The sequence below is a fragment of the Periplaneta americana genome, chromosome 15, assembly GCF_040183065.1.
Source record: "Periplaneta americana isolate PAMFEO1 chromosome 15, P.americana_PAMFEO1_priV1, whole genome shotgun sequence".
NCBI lineage: Eukaryota > Metazoa > Arthropoda > Insecta > Blattodea > Blattidae > Periplaneta > Periplaneta americana.
In genome coordinates, this window is record NC_091131.1 from 115,372,105 (window position 1) to 115,398,612 (window position 26,508).

The window sequence follows — 26,508 nt, forward strand, 5'->3', positions numbered from 1 at the left end:
TTTAGGTTAGGAGCGGATGTTCACTCATTCCATGAAAATATCCAAGTGGTAATAAATAAATACTTTGTTCCAGAAATACCTAATACATGATCCTGAAATTCCAGTAGAATCAATAGTAATACATGTACTCTTTCATGTTTATATTTTTATTAATTCTTCTTCAAATTTGAGTTACTCAAGACACAGATTACAGATGAATGCACAAAGTACACAAAAGAACAAGCATGTGGGTGGTATGAAGTATTGTGTTTCACAACTACTTAACATGTGAACCTGTTAAATATTTATAAGCCCATTTCTTTAAATAACAAAGTACCAAACATGGGTGTTGGGAGTGTTAAAAATGATATTATGGAAAATATAGTTGGTGAGATTACAGTTTTTTTTTTCTTTGCAATGACAGAGACCTTTACCCGCCGTTATTCACCCCGACTCTACGAGCACGGTTCATAGATGTCGCTAGATCCGAGAAACGTAGACCACTCGGTTCGTTAGAGACTATCCAGAGTGCACCACAGACGTGGGTCCACATTACACTCGTAATGAATGGTCATAGGGAACTCTTGGGATGTCAGGGGAACCGGAGAAACCCTTGTATTGCCTGGACCGGGCTCTTCCCCAACGCAAGTTATAAATTATGAGTGGATCGACCGGCAACAACCGTGGAATTATATTACAAATATGTGTGCAATAATTTTCAGTCCAGAATTTGAGTACAGACCGATTATTTATTCCCGACAGCTCAGCGACGCGAAAGAGGGGAAGTAATAGGAGGAGTGGGTAGAGCTCCGGAGTAGAGATAAGGGCGAGCGGTCGGTAAATGAATGCAGTACAGCTTAATTGTACTAGAAACATACTGCTGTGCCGCACTCATGACATCCGATCGCTCCGACGGCAAGAGAGAGACTAACCTAAACACCTCTTGGCGAAACTAAATGGACTCGCCTGACCCAGGCGCACATCGCCAGGGACTGTCAGGACTAAATAATCGTACTGTACGTGGAATGGAATTGGGTAATAAGAACTAAGACAAGAAAATAGTCACGTACAATCAAGATTAATTTATATTATTTAATCTTCATATTTAAGGAATAAGTATTATAACGAAATACAGTATAAACAAATATTATACATAGGCCTATCATTAGTTCCACAAAAAAAATTATGCGTAGAAAAATGATGTTTCCTCTTCTTGCACGGTGAATGAAAGTTAACATTTCTCGACTTTTTCACACGAAGGGTCGATTGGAGATTCGGTCCAAGATGCCGTCCGTTGAAATTCAGGATCTGCAAGAAAACAAGGCATAACAATTACAACAATTAAGTAATTATGAAAAACCTCATTTTCTGTATGTTGTTACCGTAAAGTAAAATTATGTCTTACAATTTCGATCTTACAAATACAGTAAAATAAAACCCGTTGTACAGGAGGGTTTGTTAAGAAAACTTCAATATTTGTGGTGATAAATTTGAAAACTATTTCATAAAGTTGAGTCCATTTCAACATACGGACGAGAATCTATACAGCTAATTCTCTAAATCTAGAGATGTTTTCCACTCATACCTTACTTTACAATATCTAATACCAACCAAGTCACCACTATCCTCGCATCTTTGATGGTTGGGAAAAATATAAAACTAATAGTGGTCCCTCAACACTTAGGGCTTCAGGCCCATTTTTCTGCTTCCAACTACGTCTTTCATAGACCTCTGCGGTCTCAGACACTGATCCGCAGAAGAGTCGGTCTACATAGCAAGGGAACGTGGCGGAGCGAGAAATAGTCTATAATTTTGCGTGGGTCAGGATTCTTGTAACTGCTGTACCTACGACACAGTATCTCTGGTTTACTTGTATTTTCCTTCTGAGGGAAGCCATACTAATAATTTGTCACATTAAAAAAATTCATCGCCCTGTGATATCTAGATCTAGTGGTAAGTAAAGCAACTCCTAAATCGACAGGGATAAAAATTGTAAAAAGTTTAATGAAGTGTCTTAATTTAACATATAAAGCTGTAAACACGATGGCTAACATACAGCTTTTAAGCAATAGTAAATACAACAGTATTTTCTTCAAGGCATGTTAAGACAATAATTAACGACATTTTTCAACTTATAATTCAATTAAATTTGTCGCCTTTTCTCAATCAGAATTACATATTTATTAAAATTATAATTTACGCCCTTAAATGGTATGTTTTGAAGCATGTTAGACCTTACAGCACCAATAGCAAATTTTTTCTTTATCGCTCTTTTTCTCAAAACGACGTTTTACAATATTCAATATTCCTTTTGTCAGAAACTTGAGTCCAATTTTATTCAAATTTTGCAGAGATACTTATTATACTGCGTTACACCAAGTAACGAACAATCATTCTGGTTCGTCTGAAGACTCATTCATACTATATGTTATGTATTCAGAAAACATATACATATATACAGGATGATTCACGAAGATTGTGCAATACTCTAGAATGTGATTTGACATTCTGATGAAAAACGTTCAGTTATACATGTGTCCGATTTTGAACAGTTTCGGATAAAACCAAGTGTCTCTCTCTCATCTCTCTCTCTCTCTCTCTCTCTCTATATATATATATATATATATATATATATATATATATATATATATATATACACACACAACTGAAGCTGTATGTATTACAGTACAGCTGATAGCAGCGACACAAAGTCTCGAAACATCAGGGTCACGGTTAGAGATAACTCAACACCGGTTCAAAGTATCTACCTAGCATCCGAACGACGGAAGTTAGGGAATGCGGCGCGCGCAGTTCACACTCAAGACGGCTACGTGTATCACTGCAGAAGGTGGGGGTCTTTGAAAAGCGGCTTTAACACAGATTTTTCGGGTGAGTAATAACGTGAATGTTCTTTAATACAATTGTTGTAAATAATTTAAATACTTAAACCTTTATAATATCTACGTTTATGTTTAACATTCACGAGGGCGTAACTAAAAAAATATGACATACGTTTATATAAACTTTTTCTTATCAGAATGCTGCAAGAAATCACATCCTAGAGTATGGCACAATCTTCGTGAATCACCCTGTATATTTTTTTCTATTGATTTTTTTTAAATCATGTAATACAGTTTATCCCATCTCTAGTCTGTAAGTTTAAAGCGCCCAGTCCTCTTCTTTTTCTTGGTAAATGAACCATTCGCGCAAAAGAGGGGGATGTATCTATGACAAGCAAAATACGGTACCGTAGTCAAACAATACAAATACTTAGATAAATACCGTACGTAATATCTACCTGTCCGATCGGTAAATGAGTAAAGGAAATGCTAAAACCGTAAGAAAGAGAGAAATTTGATCATTAACAGATCACTGAAAAGGGGAATAAAGAGAGTTATTATGGAGAAAGAATTTAGTATGACAATTACAACACACCCAACTAACCTCTTAACTGTCCTTGTAATGTTTGCTCTGAGTACCTGCTGAAATTCTGGGCAAAAGAGGCGAAATTCATTCACACAGCGACTCACATCGTAATGATATTCTCCCTTGACTATCCTTCCAAATCGGAAATAAGCTTCAACCATGAAAATACGGTACAGCTCATGCATTTTGTCAAGACACTCGCGATGTGCAGAAAGGGAACAACGTTTTCTGTGGAGGGGGTAGGAATAGAAGGGAAGGTCGGGCGTGTGTCTACCGAGTTCAAGGCAAAGATAAACCCATTCCCCTAAATTCGTAAGTAGACTCATCCGATCTCATACGCAGCTCTGTAGGAAGAGTGGGGAAGTGTCTGGACATAACGCATGCGCTATACTCTGTGGAGATTTCATCTCGCTGACAATGGACAAAGTGACTGGCGATATTGGTCGTGTTAGTTCTTTAACTACCCGTTTGGTCGCAAAATACTCTCGAAGACGTTCGTTCTCTCACACACACAGCCATCCTTTCAAGACAAGGCTCACTAACTAGCAATGACGTCATTTATTCAAATTGTCTGGCGGAAATGGCCGAAAATATTTGATCACACGGTATTTAAGAACCATTGAACATTCAAATTACAGTAAAGTGAGCTGGTGCTCCATCATGCATGTACTACAACAGCTGCCTTTCCCAAAGAGGCACATCATATGGTAGATCGCATAGCTTATGTTTGAAAAATGGAGGTATGCCAGGTAATAAATGAGGTTTCAAATGTACGAGGTGTGTTCAGTTGGTGGCCACAGTATGGCATCTTATCTCAGAAACGATTGATTTACGGATTTATGTTTATTATAACTATTTGCCTTGTTTCGTTGCCTCTAATCACCCTTGCATCTTGTAACCTATACTTTCGAAACACTCTGTATATACAAGTAATGCAATACATCATAAACATAAGTCTGTTAAGGTATGTATGAAATAGTTCTAATAAGTAACAATAATGAATTTTCTAATTTATTTCTTAAAACTGTTCTACTTTTAAGGGCGCGTCTTATATAAGCAAGAGTGTTATACACATGAATATACATAATTTATTACACAAAGCAGAACTTCAAAACTGGCGATTAAACAACTATATCATTTCTTCAGGCTTGACAATTTTTTCGCAAATTAATAATATCATACTTTATGACATAATTATACGTTAGCACGCACACAAGTGATAGCCTATTTTGTACATTACATCACGATTACTATGAACATTGCTAACAGTTTTTCTGCGTGATTATAATCTTCCTTTAAAGTAATGTCCTCAAACTACGTTTCTGTCAGCATTTTCAGTTTTTGTTATAATATCATAGGCTAAATTAGCTTCTGACAAAATTAAATTGCTTAACGCTGGTGAAATGCTAACATGAACTTACAACACTACATTTGTAACAGAATTATATTCCATGTAAACTAACGTCGTTCATATTAACATGCACATAGACCAATCACTTGCCAAAAGCATGCCAATTACAATTACATAATTATGTAACAAGTATGAAATAAAATATAAGTGTCATACTCATCAGTCTGTGAAAAAAAAACACACACACATTTGTGTGTGCAGGCTATATAATAATAATAATAATAATAATAATAATAATAATAATAATAATAATAATAATAATAAATTTTCTACTCGCACAGTTTTCAACTCAACATAAATTTTATGTTTTGTTAATATAACGCCTCATATATTACGTAATAATGACATCATTCAATTCATTTCCGGTTTTAACCTGGGAGTTGTGACATGATCAAGTTGAGGCATGTTTACTTCCTCTACGACACAATGAAACGTAGTTGAAATAATTTGAAATTTTACTAGTGTCTTAAAAAAAATCGAATGCTGAGGAGTAGCAAAAGTTACAGCAGGCTTGGGGAATTTGTTCTACTCTACATTACAGCTCGTAGATGGTACAGAACGCTCAATGACTGAAGGAAATCGGTAAACAGCATTAGTCCTGGGGCTCAATCTACAATTATACAGTTTTACGGGCGTAAACGTTAACACTGCTGCTGAAATAGTAAGAGAAGAAAGACTAATAAGTAATACATTAAGAAAGCTGCCTGAAATACTTCATATTCCATTAGGTACACTGCAGAGAAACTGTACATGACACATGTTAAAGAGTATGGTGAATTCCATGGAAGATTCACGACGCGTACAAACTTGTATAGAGTTCAAAAGAACGTTAGAAGAAAGTCAGAAATTTCTTTCGAAGATCGTAAATGAAGATGAGTTTTGGCTGCATGTTTTTTATCAGGAGAGCAAGTAAAAGAGCTCTGCATGGAATTAACCATCATCACCAATACAGAAGAAATCCTAAGTGGAGGCACCTGCAGGATTAGCAAGTTGTACCAGCACACACAACTGTGACAGGACAATACTACAAAAGTGTAGGCCTCCTGAAAACCTCGAACGATTGTCAGGAGAAAACAACCACATCTCAATGCAAAAGGGTGAATGTTCTACCACGATAATGCACGGCCCACACTGCAAATGCAGCCATGGAGTATCTCACGAAAATAAAAGTGAAATGTGTCCTCATCCTCCCTACAGTCCGGATTTTAAATCGTGCGATTCTTTTCCTTTCCAGAGTTGAATCACCTTCGTGGGCATTTTCGAGTCTTCAAAACAAGTGGTGAAAACTGCGGAGGTGATTCTGAAGAGATCTATATAAAAATGGTTTCTAGCAAGTCTTTGAAGGCTAGAAGAAACCTGAAGCAAGTGCACTGCAATCAATGGGAACTACTTTGCAGGATAAATAAAAGTATGATGCCACAAAAAATCATTAACATTCATTATCAACAGCTCTCCTTATATAAAATTTACAGAAATAATTCTTCAAGACTATTAATACATTCACTCCCTATGAGCTAGCGTAATGCACCTAGCTGGTGTAGCTATAGTCAGTTTATGCTATTGTTTTAGGCATTTTCTCACGTTACCCAATTATAAACTTACCACCACCGTCCATCAACTAACGACAAGATACAACCTTACACATTCAGTTTCTGTGGGACTTCAAATACTCCATTCTCCGCCAACACTCGAACATGAGTAACTTACAGAAGTTAACCAGCATAATGGTGGACTTTATAGAGGAAAATAAAAATGTAGAATTGCTGTATTTTTTTCTGTTGCAAATAATAAAACCACTTCTCGGCGCCTAATAGAGATAAACAAGATGTCTGGCGTGGCTAATTCTACCTGTACGCCGTAATTATAAAATGTGAGATCAGAGCCCATTAAACAGGTTAATTACATGAATATTCATATAATACGGAAGCGAGACTAAGTATGAAGCCTCCCGAGAACATTCAGCGCCTTAATATGTCACGTTCGGTTTGATATTCAGGAGAGAAAAGTACCCATACTTGGATCAGAGACCACTGAATTCGTAATGGAAGTCACATTGCAATGATAGTCCATAATAATCGTCTAGGTGTGGCTGCAATACTAGAGCTCTGAAATACAGTATCTATTTTTAAAAGAGGGTGATATACGACTGTCTTGATTTATATAATAATTTTTAATCTTCAAGTTAGTGAGGTTGCCAAAGACAAAGAATGTTAAACAATAACATTTAAGATGTGACATTACAAATGTCTTACAAGAAGTTTTGTTTACAATAAACTGAAATTTACAGTTGATAATGTTTTACAGCAATGAAAATTTGCAGTAAAATAAACAGGTAAAAACCAGAATGAGAAAATTCAACTGTAATTTGAATTGAAGTAAAAGTGTCGCCGTAAAATCCGCAAAGAACCCTTCAAAGCTATCATAGAAATTTCCTTAATTGTTGGGACTGCAAATTTATGACAGAATGACACGAATTGTTTTGTTATGGTCCCTCTAGCCCCCACCATTAATCCGATGACTTCTATATCCCCGAGTTTATGTTTTGTAATAAGGGATAGTTTGTTCATAAATTGCCTTTTTCTCTAGATTAACCTCCTCGGGTTGATTCTGATGCGTCTCGAATCTGATGGTCGGATCCAGAATATAACCTGAAACTGCGAGTTCTGAACTGATTCGGAGCTACAAGGAACTCGCGTTCTCGTCTATTATCGAAAGAAGGCACTCCCCTGGTTTACATTCAGAGTTAAAACTTATTCATAAAATGAAACTCAAAATTATAAAGATAACATTACAATTACTTAAAAGTTGAGTTTGAAACGTTTTGTTTAGCTTTCGAAAACAATTTTATTTACTTGATCTTTAATGTTAGGTTACTTACATCACAAGGCGCACAAATATACTTTTCTACATCGACGAGCGATCTACCTACAAACAGCAACTCATTTTAGGGATTTGAAAGTACGAGTAGAAGTGTGAAGACTTGTTTGTTAAAATACAAAGTCGAGATTATGATCGTGTGCATGTACAGACTCAAACAAAATTTGGGTCACCTGAATTTTCCAAGTTCCAGTAATAACATACGCTTTTTTAAAATTGAGGTGGCCAAAATTTTGCTGTTGGGTTTGTACATGCGCCTTGCATCTTCGGAAAATGTCCTTAGGAAGCTCGTGAGTTCACATGAAATAAGAACAATTTTTGGACATTCATTTAGAGATCCAAACTGACCAAAAATCACATTTTCTAAGAACTAGTTTAAAAATATTACAAAATTTTACGACCCAAATGTTAGCTGAATGGGTTTCAATCAAGCAGAGTAGTTCTAGAAAAAAAGATTGGAGAGGGACTTGGACTAGACAATAATTGTAAAAGTGATTTAGAATAATTGATTTATCATTTCTTTCGTGTGCTATAAAAAGTGCTCTTTGATTCTTGTGGGTCACAAGAGGTTAAAAAAAATAATCATGTGGCATGCATATTCAAACTTTACTACTTGTTATTCTCAGTACCCTATTTTAAAAAAAGAAGGAACTTTTTCCCAGAAATTATTTGAGATAAGTAACGCCATTTTGCATACTCCTTTATTATTGCACTAGCCGTACCTGTTAGAAATAAATATAAAGTAATTACATAATTAAAATAGGACGTTTGATCCAGGAAACATTCGTGTTTGTTAGAAGGATAAATCGTTTAATACGTTACTTAATTGAAACTGTGTTTAAATAATTAAAATGCGATCACTTTGGTCCAGAGAGCACTCATTTAGTGCAATGACAATTCCTTTAACATGTTTCTTATTTGTTATTACATGAAACCATAATTTAATGAAGATTGACATATCATTTAGTTTTAATGTGTAAACTTTATATTACTTGCTATATGTTTCCATTGAATTATGGTAATAACTTAATTTTAACCCTTGTTTTCTACGTCTTCAGTAAATGGCGCTTGGCCCACTATGGTTCTGAACCCTTCAAATAACTTAAATAGTGATACAGCATAAACAGTGATATGTAATTATATTTCTTTCTTTCGAAAATGTAGGAATTCACGATCACCTATGTACCATTGCTATGGAATGAATAAATGTGTTTTTTTCTTCCTACTCAAAAATGTTATATTTTGCACATAGGAATTACTGCAGGAACAACAACGCTACAATCTGAGGCGGCGGTGAAAATGTATTGTATTGTTATTTTAAAAGTCTATCAGTCCTATCAAAATTTAGCATACAATAAAACTTATCGGAAATCATTTTTAAAGAAACTTTTGTTATGCAACATTTTTCACAAAAAAAGCAATAATAAGCGAGATATTTCGATTTAATTCAGGCCCCGTTAAATGAAGTATTTTGAATCCATATAGCCTAAAATGTAAATTACAACGAACTTAATTTATATTTCAATTTTCATCGAAATCCGTTCAGCCATTATCGCGTGAAAAGGTAACAAACATACAGACATAAAAAAATTTCAAAAAAGCGATTTTCGGTCTCAGGATGAATAATTATACATGTTAACACCAATTATTTTTGGAAAAGCGAAAATTACCAGAAAATTTTCGGTTACATATTTATTATTAGTATATATATTATATTACATTATATTATATATCATATAAAAAGGCGTTGATAACGGATGTACTCCGATAAGTAAGTTTTTAATTTGTTGTGGGGGCTCTTGAATCTCAGAAGCAACAACTTTTACAACATTGCAACATAATCTGCTTGGCTCATTACCCAATTTTTTTTTTGCATTGCATTTATTGCATATAGCCTATTTTATGTATTTTAACACGATTCAATTGAGCATAGTTAAAATTTGAATTATAAAATAATGGATTGCTAAGCTAACGTACTATTATTGCATACTAAATCAATACACTCTCGTTGTTCGTTAATTCTCTGAGATTAAAATGAGTGTGTACATAAATATTATTTTAAGAAATACAGAAAACGAATGTACAAAATAGCCTATCAAATTTTCTGTGCATAAGAAGCTATTTTAATCTTCCCTGTCCTCGATTTACTCAAAAGTTACTGTAATAACATTATAGCATTATGTCCATCTAGAGAAACTACACTTTCCAATGGTGAAATAATAATTAATTATACAAATCGGTTAATTTAGCTTCCGATAATACTTCATACAAACACAGAAACATTGTCTGTAGGCTAAGTTTAATAGCTTTCAACTGTTGCTGTCCAAGGCCCCTTTTTCGATTGTTGTTGTCCAAGACCCCTTATAGACGAAGTCATTTGTTTTTTGTTTCAATACACCGCCTTAGATGGCGTTATTTTAATTTTAAAACTCATTTATCTCATTAAACATCAGTCCTATCAAAATTTTGTATAGTATAAAACTTATCGGAAATTATTTTTAAAGAAACTTTTGTTATGTAACATTTTTTTTTTACAAAAAATCAATAATAAGCGAGATATTTCGATTTATTTAATTCAGGCCCCCTTATAACTCCCCTTTTAAATAAAGTATTTTGAATGCCATATAGCCTAAAATCTAAGTTACAACGAACTTTATTTATATTACAATTTTCATATAAATCGGTTCAGCCATTATCGCGTGAAAAGGTAACAAACATACAGACAGACATACAAACAAAAATTTCAAAAATGCGATTTTCGGTTTCAGGGTGGTTAATTATATATGTTAGGACCAATTATTTTTGGAAAATCGAAAATTACCAGAAAAATTTCGGCTACAGATTTATTATTAGTATAGATAATGCAAATTTCCCTGCAGAAAATTTGTTTTAGGTGAATATTTAAATATTTCGCGAAGCAATGCTATTTTTGTTTAAATACTACTACATTTAGAAAATTGATTTTGAAAAGAAAAAAAAAAGATTGAAGTTTTAGAATTCTGTCTACAGCGATTTGTTACATATAGGCCTAGAGAAAATCTGTACAAAATTTCAGAACCATATCTTTAATAGATCGTGAGAAAATGTTCCTTAATTTAATTTAAACAAACTTCCTCTAAAATAGGGGTTGCTCTGAAGGACGAAGTATACCAAATATACAAGTATTAGTAAATATTATATTATTGTGATATTAGGTTAGGTGGATTCGTAATTAGGCTTCCTGACATGGTAAGGTATTGTAATTAAGTATCATAACTTTATTTCCATAATGTATGCTTTATAATTATTGTAGTTATGTCTTTTTAATTACGAGTGTTGTACATTCTGAATTTTGGTAATCGTAGTGTCATTAAAAATTGTTAACTTTTAACATAATAATAAATAATAATAATAATAATAATAATAATAATAATAGTAAAACTCTCTATAGGCCTGAGAAAAGTGTTACGTTTCTACACCCGGGACGGGTAATACCTTTTATTTTGGCCATCATAATATTTACGTTTGTCCTTCAAGTGAAATATTATTTATTTAATTTGCTCAGCCTATATTGCAAAAGCTCTGTGTGTATGATGGGAGAGGACTACCTCCCAGCTGCTCTGTAAACACTGCTTTATCCTTTGTGTACGTAACTTCAGAGTTCATATGCCTCAACTTCGGAGTCTACTAGTCAACTGATTTGATTATAAAATACAGGACAAAACGTCGAATTACAAGGAGGGGAAGATGTTCTTGAACTACGATAAGTTTCCCCCTTCTGACATTTACATTGCACTAGCAATTTCTAGTAGGCTGCTCTTCTTGTTGTGGTAATAGGTATTTGCGCAAATTTCTCGAGCAATCTCAACTGTCTTAATTTCTATGCGTATTATTTGTCCGAATTAGTACTCAACGTTAATTTATTTTAAAACCTCCAGAAACAACGCCACTAACTAATAGTGTTGTTATAGTGCTCTAACACCTCTCTTAAATAATGTTGACAGTTCACCCGTTTGAAATTATGCTACGGGACCCGGAAGAAAATTGTGTAGGGCTACCACTATTGTATATTATTAAGACTGCATTAAAATCATAGATGAATTCAACGTTTCGGCGTCAATTTGTTATATTTTACAAGACCTATGGACAGGGTGACCAAATTTGCAAAACGAAATAGAGGGTCATACGACACACATTATGAAGTCAAAAGAACATTGTTATACTGGGCCAATATTCTGAAATTATATTTTAGTGATATGTCTCTGTTTGAGAAGCTTCCATCAACGCCTTATAATTTTAAGAATTTGTTGTACACTCCCGCAAAAATGTTTCCGCTTTCATTATATCTACGCTTCTAACATCCGTCCTAAGTGATTTCATTTTTCAACATGTTCTTTCACATTCTGCATTGCAGTTTGTTACGGAAAAAAATGTAAGATGCTATTAACTTGTAATTCCTTAATTTTGTTGGGGATATAGCTGCACCTCCTGAATTTTTTTCACACATCTCTCTTCATCAGATACAGCTGCTTTCACATGAAATTACCTAACCGCACAATATTCATCACAAGAGTTCATCTGCATTAATATGGGCGATTTTAATTTCTCAGTAGCAGACAACACTGAATGAAGTTCAGAACAACTCTTCAGACTTTTACAGTGGCCCGGGAGAGACGTTTATGTTATTGCAAACAGTTGATTTTGCTATGAAAAAATTACACCACATGTAGACTTAAAATTGATTCAAAATGTAAGCCCGAGCTAAATTTACTAACTTTCTTTTTTTTCTTCGTTTATATTTTCATAGTTGTTTACTTTAGTTCCACTAAAAAAAGTTCAATTTACGAATTTAGGAACACGTCATTTTGAAGTACAAAATCAGGACGTCCCGCTCCTGGTCGTCTGACAACCCTATCTATGGATGTCAAGTAAAGCACAGTAATTACAGAACTTTCCTTATCAACTACAGAGGCTATTTGGAGATTGTAGTACTATGAAATACTTTACAGCGGGATTAAATTACTCACACACGCTTTGTTCACTAAGTCTCACATGATATACCTGGATCAAACTATTTGAGAGAACCATTTCAAATAAGATTGTTAAAAATTACAATTGCAATATTTGGAGATAATCTGTCATTGTGACTCCAGTGGCAAAGTGGCCTTGTGATCTTCGGGAGGAAACATGACACACACACACACTATTACAGAATGGGCGTGCGTTTCTTGCGTACTTGTCCTGACTTGAGTCAAGCAGTGATCCGGATGCCGTGCTGATCACATGATCACTCCGGCTATTTATGAATGTTTAATGTTTATTCAAAATCGTGAAGACCAATTGAGGACCTAACATTCTAAATGTGCTAAGTGCCAAAAACACTTTCTGAGATAATGATGAAAAAAACACTGCGAAATGTATGTTGACATACCTACAACACAGTCTTTTGGCGCACGAAAGAGTCACTTACAGTTGAGCTACGACAAAGACAATTTAGTATATATTCTCAAATGAATGTTCCTCCCTTAGGTTGAATAAAATGAAATTTGAAAAATAGCACTTAGCACATTCAGAATGCTAGGCCTTCAATTATTGAAGACAAGGCAGGCGAAACACCACAAAGTTCACCGCTTTGGAATAACTGTTAGCATGCCTGACCGTGAACGAGCGGACCCGGGTTCAATTCCTGTTAAGGACAAATTATCTGGTTGAAGTTTTTCCGGGGTTTTCCCTCAACTCATTAAGAACAAATGCTGGGCAACTTTCGACGCTGGATTCTGGACTCATTTCGCTGGCATCAGCTTCATCTCATTCAGATGCTAGATAATCACAGCAGCTGATAAAGCGTCGTAAAATAACCAATTAAAAACCACAAACATATTGTTACTCACGAGAAGAGCGTGGGATAAAGCGGCAAGGGGAAGTAGACACGTTAGTGATGTGAATGCTCTTCTGCTTAGGAAGTGAAAAGTTAAACTATTAATTGCAATTATTAGTAGTTTACTTGATACCGGGATGCTTATCACAGTCAACAGCCACAGATATGAAAGTCATATTTTTTCCGCTCGTCTTCTCCTGAGTAACCGACAATACAGAAAGTCATCGAAATGCTAACCAGCGCGCGAAGCTCGTTGCCGTTTGCGGTATCGTAGAGTGGCAGTGATGCAATTTTACGTACAGTTTCCATAACAATTTATGGAACAAAAGCAGTCAAGAAGTTGCTTACTTACCAACTTTACGAAATGATATACTCAAACTGATCGCCTTCATGTTCATATATGTTTGGAACCTCTTGAAGGAACTATCCATAACTCGCTGTAGTTTTTGTTGAAAAATAATTATGGCAATCTCCTGAAGGATTATTAAGATTCAATTCTTCTAGCCTTGTATAAAAGATCATTTAATATACCCCAGTGATAAAACAGGCTCACATTTAATATGTTTTTCAGACGAAGTTTGCTTCCGACTCCGTAGATACGAGTATGTGAACTCTCAAAATTGTTATTACTGTCCTGACAATCTAGGCCTAATATCGTTCATGAAGTGTCCCTTCACGATTAGAAAATTGGCGTACGGTGCACCGTGAGAGGCAAAAGAATCCTAGGCCAATTTTTTTTTTTTTTTTTTTTTTTTTTTTTTTACGAGATAAGCATTGAAGCCCACACAGCCAATATTTCGACGTCAGAAATTAAGAGAGTGTTCAGCCAGAATAAAGTAGGTATTTGAGGCAACAATCATCATAAGCGAACATATATATATATATATATATATATATATATATATACACACACAGTATGTTTAAGGAAATTTTTAGTTTATTTGTTGTGTTTATTTTATTAGCTATTTTATTCCTTTTTCTAAACTTTATTGGAAAGTGAAATTCTTGGATACATTCATATTCGTAAAGAATCAAAAACACACATTATCCTTCCAGCTTTAGCAGATTTAGAACTGGGTGTGAAATATACGTGGGTTCAAAAATGTTGTGTGCATATTACGGTATTTATCAAATGTTCCGAACTAAATAGCTACACTAAAAAGATGGAATGCATGGCAGCAGGATCGAACAGGCGACTGACTACATGGGAAGCAGGCACTCTCTTCATTAGACTAAAATCGTCCGTTATAGAAATGGTCTGTATGAAGCGATGCAATACTGCAGGACTGACTAAATCATGAAATTCAACATTAACTTGATATAGTTTAAATTATTATTAGGCCCCTATTAATAAGGCGCGTTTTGCATTAGTTGTGGAAATATATCATCTTGTTATGCCCTGTGATTTATAAATGAAGGGGGTGTGAAAATCGTTATTAATTTGCTACATGTAACCTACTTCCTTTTATTAATATATTATGTTTATCGAGAACGTATGGGCTGAACCGAAGCGGAGGATCGAAAAATACCTAAATGACCCACCTCGGATTCCAGATCAGTTGTGGGATCAAGTTCTCGCTACCTGGGAACATCTCGCTTAGGACGAGAACTATTTCCGCAACATGGTCGACTCTATGCCCCGAAGATGCCACAGTCATAAATGCCGATGCAAGTGGACAATACATATATATTTGTTTATTTTTGTTTTATTTTGTGCATAAAATTTATCTTCCAAGCAATTTATAGTATGCTCTCGATTATCCGTGCGCGGTTGATCCAGTTGCGGATTACTTGTGCACGACTTATGATCGAAAATAATTTGTTACTTCTTAACATAAGTGACATGAAATCATGAAAAAATTATACTGACTTCAAATTAAAACGAAAGATTGTCAAGTAAGCTTCGTTGCTTCGAAGTTACGTAACGGTTTCCTGTTGAGGGGGTGGGAAAACAAATTTACTTTTTTATAAGTTACTATCAAACTGTAGGCCTAAGTGAATTTTAATCTTATGTGTAAAATGATGTACGTCTATTGTGTGTTACAGTAAATATGAAGTTAAAAGATTTAAAGGCATTAATTTGTTCACCAAATACACCTATATACATGGTACATGCAAAATAATGAACTTACGTATTATTCGGATACCTCTTCCCGGTCATTAGCCCAGACAATCGAGAGAGAGAGGTGTGTGTGTGTGTGTGTGTGTGTGTGTGTGTGTGTGTGTGTGAGAGAGAACGCGCGCGCGGTTTTTTTGTTTTTATCCAAGTATTAACCCATACAATTATAAAATTGTTCTATTTAAAAAAAATTAAATTCGTATAAACGAGATAGGCCCAAATCAGAAAATTTATGCCAGCTTTGGCTAAGCTGAAATCTGTAACATTTTAAATTTGTGTTAGGAAAGTGTCTTGTCATGGCAATATGTGGAATTAAAAGCTTTCATTAGAAGTGCACTTACGGTATAGCTACTGTATACCCATTTGTGGCCTCTTCGGTCCCCCAATCTAATCCCCTGCGACTTCTATCTCTGAAGTAAATTAAAATTAGTCTTATACAAGAAAAATTCATACAACCTGAAGGACTGAAACCTAATATCCATCAGCAGATTGCCAAAAATGTGTGGACAATGAAGGCTAATTTCAGCACTTCTTTTCATTAAGTGGCAAGTAACTTTTTAACTGCCTTCATTTTATATATAAACCTATATGTGTGGTTCCATCAGCGCCACTCTTACGACATACGCACACGGCAAAGAGCGCCGCGCTAAACACAAAGATCACTCGCTGGTTCGCATTTCGGCGACACACATTGCACAATGGACTGACACAGAACATTACAACACAAGTAAATTACGGCGATATGGCACCCTCTTATCAATTGCACTCCAACAGGTGCCGGGATACCGAGCCCACCAGAGCACCTGATGAAGTACAATGAACATGGGGTGCTGAGTGAGGCTGCCAGGCGGCCGGCGTCAGGATGCGAAGCGAGGCCTGCGCCTCTCCGCGCGCTACTTCAGGTACCTGACTGACAATCAAATCACAGTCACTAGCACCTGATGCAGCACGTGCGAGTGGCCAGGAAATACACTAGTCGTTCAGCCGAAGATACGCACCACTTGTGTCATCTAGAATAAAGCTTCGCTTACAGCATATACAGCAGTAAACCAAAAGGAATATCATTCACACTGCATAAATTTCCTAAGTAGTACCCCAGATCACATATATAACAGACTGCTCATCCCTATGTTAAAATCGGTAGTATTTTGAAGAGAACAACCGCCAGGATCGCCACCCATCCGCCGTAAACCAACACGAGATGGCAGTACGGTCACTAATGCAATTCAAATGGGAGTTATGACGTGACTCCTGATGTAACAACTAGATGGCAGTATAGTAAACCTGACGAAAGTTGTTACCGTCGAGCAATCTGGGTTATATGATCTAGGGTAGTACTTATACTGAACATACTGAGCTACGTAACGTTTAACTTGTGCTACATAATTCAGGCAATCGGCCCGTGGAACTTGCTCCCATTTCTGCACTCCTCGGCTTAAGCATACAGACTATTGTACAGTACATTTATATATATTTAACCGGTGATGTTGCCGGCCTCCAGCTAAATCTCCCTACTTGGATAGCAGAACTGTGATCTCGGGCTTTCATCCCCTAGAGAAACGGCTAACGAACCCTCCGTCTGACCGTTGTGGATTACATTCAACTTCCCTCTCTTCTGACCATCTGGCTCACTAGACATCCCGAGCATGGTCGTCTGGATTTAACGACAAAAAAGGAAAATAAATGCTAAAAACTCACGATGTAGAAATCTAAATTAGAAAAGGAATTTAAGAGAACCAAAATTGCCATAAACGCAAAAGTGAAAAATTTCAGTTCTCTCTACAATTACGGGAATTCAGAAAGACAAAAATACTGACTTGAACAGAATAATTACATCAAGATAACTCAACAGAAAACTGTCACGATATGGATGTTTGATGAAAATAACGACATAAAAATCTTCGAGACATATTAGTAAAAGCCTGGCCTTATTCCAAGCAAGATTTCATTTTTTGTCTGCGGTATGTGTGTGTTTTGCATGAATTTGAAATCTCTCTAATCATCCGATAATTTATGTCGTTGCTACGCTTCAGATCTGCACAATAGAAAAACTGAAAATTTCCAAATGTCACCTTTCTTGAAAGCAGGCACCACGCTAGTAAGTTTTTAAAATTGACGACGAGCTTCAAATAAACCACCCGGCACAAAGCCATAAAATCCTGACATCGGTAACTGGAGAGCTGGAATCTGATCCCTTGTCCTCAGAGACTCAAAGGGAACACACATCTACTTCCATTACTTATCGCATGATCTCTTCTTACTCGAGATTGACTACAATGAATTGTGCCATAAGGGGGTGAATGAAGAAATGAAACAGCCAAAATACTTGTTTTAATTCTTAAATGAGGTAGCCATTCATTTTAGAATAGGTTATGAAATATCTTCGGCTCAAAGTCACATAGTCGCAGTGGAGAGACTGCGAAAATCAGAGTGCAAGCTACGAAGTGACATAATATTTTATCAATCTACTTCTGCCTCACAAGTTTCCGGGAAAACTCAAACATTTATTAAGTGTCTCTTGCTTACGTAACTGTACCTATGTATTATTTTACTTGGAATTTCAGCGTTTCCATTTTGACTCAGGATGTGATCCTGCTCCTGTGATAAACTATAACGTTATGGCAAGCAGTGTGTGGAAAATTAAACAGCCGAGAACTTTAATTTATTAGGAGACTGATATAAAACTGGACATTAACAGGGATAGAGAGATAACTTCCCCTTCTGTTCTTTCGCTGCTCCTAAAATGGCTGTGTTCTAAAGTGATAACCTGGCAATGTTGGAATGAGACTGGTAAAATAAGATGATACTAAAACATTTTCAGCAGTCAACATGTTCATCACAAATTTCACAGAATCTGTTCGGGATGACATTTGGGTTACCTTCGTCAGGAGCAACCTGTTAATTGGGTCATTTCCAATGCGTAACACAGTAAGTTTATCGAGCATTGTTTTATAATACGTTAATTCCAATATAATCCAATCAACACCTGTTGATATTTTTTACAGAAACACCATTTGATCACGTTCTTCCAACACATTACTGGTTCTGTACAATTAATAATTATGCCACGGAAGTAAAGTTATGTATTAATTATGCAAAACAGCATTTCTTATGTAGTGCCAATGACCTTGTTCATTCAACTGTAGCAAATTCGGTAGGGTGAGAGTGGTGATTCTTCCCGGAACCCTCGGCTTTTCTTCCTTTAGGAAGGAACGACGCTAAGAATCTTCATCACTCCTTAAAAATCAATCGCAATTGGCCGTGATCGATTCGGCGAGCTTCGCATCTAATAAGAACGGTAGCTACTAGATCACAAAGAACAAACAGAGGGCTAGTTATGCCACTAAATTTTATGCACCAGAATAATCAACTGATATTTTCAGTTTCTACCTATTTTTAAACTTAGGCATGTATTTCGGTATGAGAGATCACAGATCTGAACAAATGCAGAGTGAAGTTAACTCTCTCTCTCTCCTTCCTCCTCCTGTCAAGGTATGAAAAACATCATTGTGTGAGAATAAGTGAAGGGAAATTATCTAGTTATCTATGGAAAACATCTTATTTTCATTTCCCCCCCTCATGCACATTTCTTTTAGAATCCATTATTACATTTGTGTGTGCAATAGGCAATGTTCCCTCTACCTATGAAAATACAAGAGTAATGTATCGTTTGAATGGAGGGTTCTTAAAAACCCACGGGTTTTCTACTTTTAATAATCAACACTGCGATACCAATGCTAGCAGAACTGCGGGAGACTATTCCCCTCCGCGCTTCAGAGATCAATATACGTTTTCGAATATACAAGACAAAACTACTCGTCTACCTTATCTTTATTTATGGACTGCTTAGCACCAGCACGTGTCATGAATCTGTATAGATTCCATGCAATATAAAGATACTGAAAAAAAAAACAGAAGATCAGTTTATACAAATATTTAAACATATAAATAGGCCTAACCTAGTAATTCTGGACATAAAAAATGTACGAAAAATCGTAAGAAATGTCAATATATTTGTGAAATAATACACAAACTGTCAGGAAACTCAACTGGAAGAGAAAGAAGATTAGGCCCTACTAAATGCAGAGGGGAAAATTAAGATACAATCAAAACTGGAGACTTGTTAATTTTACGCCGAAATTAAAAGAGAAACATCACACTGCACATATCCAGTAAAATACTGTCGTATGTCGAAAATCACATATTACTTTCGTAAATTATTTACAACTCTGTTTTACTTATTGGACGTACGAAATTATAATAATAAAATAGTAAATTATGAAAAGGTTTTGGTATCTATATATTAAAATATTTTTACAGCAGTATTTTATTAGGAAATAGCGTATCTTTACCAAACAATTTTTCAGTTACGGTAAGATCTTGGAGTGTACCACAAGCAGTAACATAAGCCGCTGCCAAGAAGTCAAAAGGAGAATAGCAATGGCAGAGGTAGCTTTTAACAGAAAAAGGAAGATATTCTGCGGACCTCTGGAGAAAGAACTAAGGAAGAGACTAGTGAAGCGCTTTGTTGGAGTGTGGCGTTGTATGGGGGCAGAAACATGGGCATTACGACGAAGTGAAGAAGCATTTGACAAGCGACTAGAAGCATTTGAAATCTGTTATGGATTTATTAATTTGTCCTACAGAATAATCTCAGTAATGCTGACAATTAATATTTGAGGATAAAAATTCGCTCCGGCGCCGGGGATCGAACCCGGATCCTTGGTTCTACGTACCAAGCGCTCTGACCACTGAGCTACGCCGAATTCAATCCACAGCACCGGATCGAATCTTCCTGTTTCAGTGTTTCGATCCCCGGCGCCGAAGCGAATTTTTCTCCTCAAATATTGTCAACACTACAGAGATTATTCTGTAGGACAAATTAATAAATCCATAATATTCTCATACCTAGCAGTGCATCATAACTGCGGAATCCCGGCCAAATAAGTCACTCAACTGAGTGCGCTCCTAGTATAATGGCAGTTGACACTAAGACACATACGTCAACATATTCCAGGCCACAAAGGGAAACACTGAAGGAAGAAGGTTCGATCCGATGCTGTGGATTGAATTCGGCGTAGCTCAGGTCAGAGCGCTTGGTATGTAGAACCAAGTATCCGGGTTCGATCCCCTGCGCCGGAGCAAATTTTTTTCCTCAAATATTAATTTGAAATCTTGATATGGAGAAGGATGGAGCGTGTGAAGTGGATAGACAGAATAACAAACGAAGTTGTATTGGAAAGAGTGGCTGGGCCACTGGATGAGAAGAAACTGCCTTCTGAAGAAATGGTAAAGGGAGAAGAGTTCGGGGCAGAAGAAGATATCAGATGATAGACAACATTGAGATATATGGATCATATGAGGAGATAAAGAGGAACGTAGAATGCTGGGTTTGTAGTGAAAAATCTGCCCTTGGGGCAGAACATAATATATGAATGAATGATACTATTTTTTATTGGGAGTGCTATATTTATGGAAAATGAAATTACACCGACAGTTTCGGCAATATAAAGCCATGGGAAGACGTGTACCGAGACAGAGGAAATGTAGCGCATTAGGAGAGGTATGGGTGGTAATAGTGAAGGAGAATAATGTTACATAGTTCACCAAACTATGACAAGAACTCGTAAGTCCTTGAGAAATAGATATTTTCTCCTTATACTTTGATTCCGAACAACTTTCTCATTTCTATATTGCTGCAATACTCCTGAATAAACTCGGAAATAAAATAAATAAAAATCACAATACTAAAATCATGTTAGTACGTAACTAGATGGAACGGAAAAGGAACCTATTCAGAAAACGTGTATTTAAGAATTTGTCGGTAGTTACTTATCTTGATTAACAATGCTGCAGACTTCATAGTTGACGCAGCTATTCCAGCCGACTGCTACCAGACCATTTGTGCATATCTGCAACAAACAATACGAACAAAGTTAGAACGTGTCAAAATACACCAACTCCAGACAACTGATAGCTATCCGACTGCTTTACAAATACAGAACAAGATATATGTCCAACTAACTTTTATCACTGTCACTACAGATTCAACAAACAGGAATGAACAGCTACTACTTCCAGGCTGCTACATAAAGGAAAAGTTTGTCAGTCTTGGTCGTATGCAAAACTTCCAGTTCACTCTTCTTTATACAAGTTGTTATACATTACATTATCTGAACATAAAATGAAGAAAAACAAAAGTAACACACTCATGTAAAATTAAAACATCGCTTTTACATATTCATACTCTTGTAAAATAGTGAAGTAGACTCCTAGATTTACAGGAAAGAAGGTATTCATTATCACAACAAACATGATATTTTAGTCTATCTTAAAATCATGGTTTAGGAATCTGCCTACTTTGTGAGTCCATTTGCAATTACGATCACTTAGATCTCCATAGAGTATAAATTCTGGACGCAGCAAAAAATAGTGCTCTCTCTCATAAGCAGAAGAGGATAAAATTTTAATTACACACACTTCCCGACTGAATGTAAAATTAAACACGAGCAGACAAAATTCACTGTAAATAACTTATTTCTTAAATGTTTAATTTTGCATTATCAAATATATTTTATATAATATCTTAAAGAACAATATTGCTCATCACACATCCACTATTCTTTACAGCCTCTTGCCTGTAACTGTCAAAGTGTGCCCTTGGGTGCATAAATTTACGAACAACCCTCCTACATATACCCTTATAACCACGTCACGTCGAAGAAGATGGTTTGAAATTCAAGACACCAAGTTCAGGTACTGCAGTCTTAAAGGGGAGAGGGGGTAAGGGGGCTCAATTTGCGTAGTGGGGTTGATTTCTGCTCTCTCGCACTGCGTCATCCCTTAGGAATTTCATGTTAATGCCAGGGGTGAAAATAAGGAGTTTCCAGGTTTTACGGCATGCTCTGCAAATTTAATGGTGCTAGTCGCCCCTCTTACTCCTCTAGTACGAAGTTAAGAATTCTTTACAAAAGGCTCTTAAAGCTACAAGATTTCTTAAGTATACCGAACTTCTGGCAAAGTAACAATTACAAAACTTTTTCCTTTACCTTCCTCCTCAACCCCTTTGCAATCTCCGACAGTGTAGAGATTCCCTACTCAAAATACGCATAGAATTTCCAGGACGTCATCCCAATACGATATTAGCCAATATAAACGAATAGTCTACTTTGGTAACTAAGATTTATGGAGGAGTTTCATGTAGACTACTTCAGACTCTTCAGAAGTAATAAATTTAACTCTCACAAGAGCAAGAGATGGTCCATCACATGGGAATCGACATTCAGAATGTATTCCAAGAAAACAAAGTAGACCCAACTACCTCTCCCTCATTCGTGTTTAACCTGTCCCAACTACTGAAATTCGTTCAAACTCGAGAAGCTAAAACATCAGGATACGATTACACTTCAAAGTTCTTTCTGCAACGAAAACCTCTTGAGGCACGTCTGAATTTCTAGCTCAATTTGTGCATATGTAAGACCCAAATCTGATCTAAATTGGCAGTCGTGTAAATTATCAACGAACAGTGCACTACAAGGTTTTCTTAATTAAAAGACAGTAAAACCGGTAAAATCAATGCAACGAGTTTGAAAATATATAAGTATATAAATAAATGGATATAACTTAGGGTAAATTAAACTTCACAGTCTTCGGACAGTTGTTAAAATGTCAACAAACAAATATGTCTAGAAGGTCGATGAAGGTTCTGCTTAAATTTTCTGATCAAATACCGGAACAGGTCAACAAATGTACTGTCTCCATGAAAGCTACATGCGACTATGTAGGTTCTACTTGCATTCATCGAATTGTTCTGGTTTTATGACATCCATCGCCTTAACAGCTAGGCTACCGGTTAGTCTCTTCCGCGGCGCGGCGGTAGATTCGACCCACTGAACTTCTCGATGCGTGATGAGTGATGAACTGACGATATACACAGTGCACTGAATCTTATGTCATTGAACCCCAGTCCGTTGTTGGAATGTTGATGCAGAACTTGACCGAACTCGTGTTTTTTTGTTTTTAATTGGATTAGTTTTGTTTTAGCCAGTCAACGCTCGGTACCTACCGGTTTTATGATTCTTTCCAGTTCGAACTGGTCTTTGCGAATCTACAGTATAGATGAATTACAATTACTTACCGCTATTTAACTACACAGACTGTACTGAGAATGTGTATCCAAGGTGATGGCGAATGAGCGTGGCAGTGGGGAAACTATAAGTCCTCTGGAAGAAAAAAAAAATAGTTCCCCAGCTACTAGTTCATCTGTGTATGCAATAAGTAACAAGCCACATTTTAGAACTATTCTAGCATTTTTTTCTTTCATTTTATTCAAAGCCTTAATCCATCTCGGAATTGGGGGAAGTTAATGTCTACACGATCGAATCCTGAATCTGCACATTTGAACGTTCTCTATAGCACCCATAAAATGTCACTGTAACACCGTCTAATACAGACAAAATATCGGCATAGCTAATACAGTTTTCTTCGCCGTGTTTTAATTGAGACAATTTGTGGGAAAGGAAAATTCAAGCCTTATTTATAAGACAGGATTGTCTAGAATGAAGTAGCTACTAGGCCTACCCATGTTTTGTTATAATACTTCATACGTTTCCCCTGCAAGCCAAGTCTACAACTGCCCCTTGTTATGTATTCTTGAGACTTATTGCAATTTAAAAGAAACATTTTTAACTAGAGGACGGCATACGATAAAAAAATGAAACTTCCTAAATAGAACCCATAACCAACATGCTATGCTGAAATCCAGCATCAAAATAATTTAACGTCCCGAAAATTATAACGGATCAGATTTATGAAATGTAGAAACAGATCCTGTAAGCCGTTATTTGTTCAATTATGTTTAGGACTAGGCTAAGTAGTAAAATGACGCCACTTCCCCCCCCCCCCCATCCAACACTGAAATTTAAAGCTCGTTAGGATTCTATCTATGAGAAATAATGTGAACTAAGAAATAGTAACGTTTCTTCCGAAAAACATAATTTGTTACAAGAATCTATAAAACACCAGAACACATTTCATAAACATGCTTTATCTCAATACATTTAACCGTGCCATAAAACTGAATAATATTTATTTATTATTCAATTTGACGAATTTTATCAGATATCCCGAAAAACAGTATATTTGCGAGAAGAAAATCTAGTCATATCTCACTGCCAAATCCACTGCACACACCTGAAACCAATATTATGACTCTTTCTATGTATTTATGAATTAGGTTTCTGTCGAATATGTGTGGTTTATTAGAAGATGCATTTGCATTTCTATCTGAGCTCATGTTTATTTACTGCGTCTTTTTAAGACATTTTAGTATTTTGTATTTAACCAGGGATCCAGTTCACCTTCGTAATGACATATTTTCAAATAAAACTGAAAATTAAAAATAAATATGACTGCAGTATACAACATTCCCTGAAATATGTTGAAGCAAAAGATTCCTCTTATATTTACAATACCTTCACCCAGCAGAAAACGTTGGACTCCATAACTACCATACAGTAGAAACAAGTATTCCAGATAGTCACCAGGAAACAACACGGAAGAAAAGACGAAATAGAATTATGGTTGGTAAACAAGTCTGAACAATAGTTTGAATACTTCCTCGTTTGGTTTGATAGAATTTCTTGTAACCATGTATTGCAATATGAAATTACTTCCTATATTTAAAACACACGCACAAACAACATCACTAAGCACTTCACTGCACCGTTCGCTTCAGAGTTGGTGATTATGAAAGACAAAGTTTCCCAAACATAAAAATTACCAATTTTCAACTTATTTTAACACTGCTCCAACATTCATCGAATTTTTAACAGCGGACTTCATTTAACATTAACTTCTTGGAAAGCCGCCTCACTCCGCTCTCCTGAGAGACTCGACGAGACATGAACCTAGTGGAATAAAGATCCACTTAACCGATGTCGTTAACCCGACATGACGTAGTCGCCCGAGATCATTAGCGATTATTGCACAATAGCGAACCCAAACGACGGATACCAAAACTATAAAAACGGGAAGAATGCAAAGTGTCCAGTACAAGGGACAAGAAGCCAAGTTTAAATGTGGTCGACTGTGGCATTCCAAGCATTCCAGTCTGACTCCCCACCTCTCCCAGAGCTCACTAAGTCCAACCATTCCACGCCCACTACGATTCATTGCGCAGTGGAGAGGGAGAGAGGGGGAAATGAGGATGATTTTTTTTTTGTTACCATATTGCTAACTAGAAAAGTAACATCAGTTTCTTTTGATCTTATCCTCCTCACTGCCCTCGCGTAATATTTGACAAGCAAATTCTGAGAACTTAATTCCTATTCTATGTGGTAATTCCAGGCAACTACAAATCTCTCGTACTCCTATCTAGGCAATTTTCCTGGTAAGGAAGAAAATGGGGTTCTCCCGTTTCCCCTCACCATTATCATTCCATCAATACTCCTTAATCACCCTTCACTCTGCGAGGTCCCGAGACATACGTACCTCCAGAACAAATAAAATTGGCTGAAAGTTGTATATATTTATGTTGAACAAAGACTATTATTATATATGGAACTAGAGTATGCCCCTCGTCTGTTGTCTTTAAGAGGTGCTTGAGTTTTGTTGTTCGGGTCTGTGGCTACCTAGAGTTCGCTCATAATTCTTACAAAATTGAGAACGTAACGAACCGCTGGGCAGAATCTTAGAATGGGAAGTAAGAATATTATATTTGTCCACAACTGTCACGTTTCTAACTCCATATCTTACGGGTCCAAGTTTGATTATCAACAAAGGAGTAGAGACTTATTTCAGATCGATATTGGGTGTATGTTCCCTTGTATGTGGTGATGT

The 26,508-nt window shown here is 36.2% G+C and overlaps 1 long non-coding RNA gene across 2 annotated transcripts in view; it reads right to left on the reverse strand.

Annotated features, from left to right (window-relative positions):
* Positions 1–1,046: 1,046 nt before the first annotated feature.
* LOC138715272 (uncharacterized) overlaps positions 1,047–26,508 on the reverse strand; it is a 126,007-nt gene continuing 100,545 nt past the window's right edge. The window contains exons 5-6 of one of the 2 annotated variants that reach the window (XR_011336209.1): positions 21,502–21,581; positions 1,047–1,287 (exon numbers count right to left, since the gene is read on the reverse strand). This is a non-coding gene — a long non-coding RNA (uncharacterized lncRNA). The remainder of the gene's footprint in view (positions 1,288–21,501; positions 21,582–26,508) is intronic. The other variant, XR_011336210.1, reaches the window with a different exon arrangement.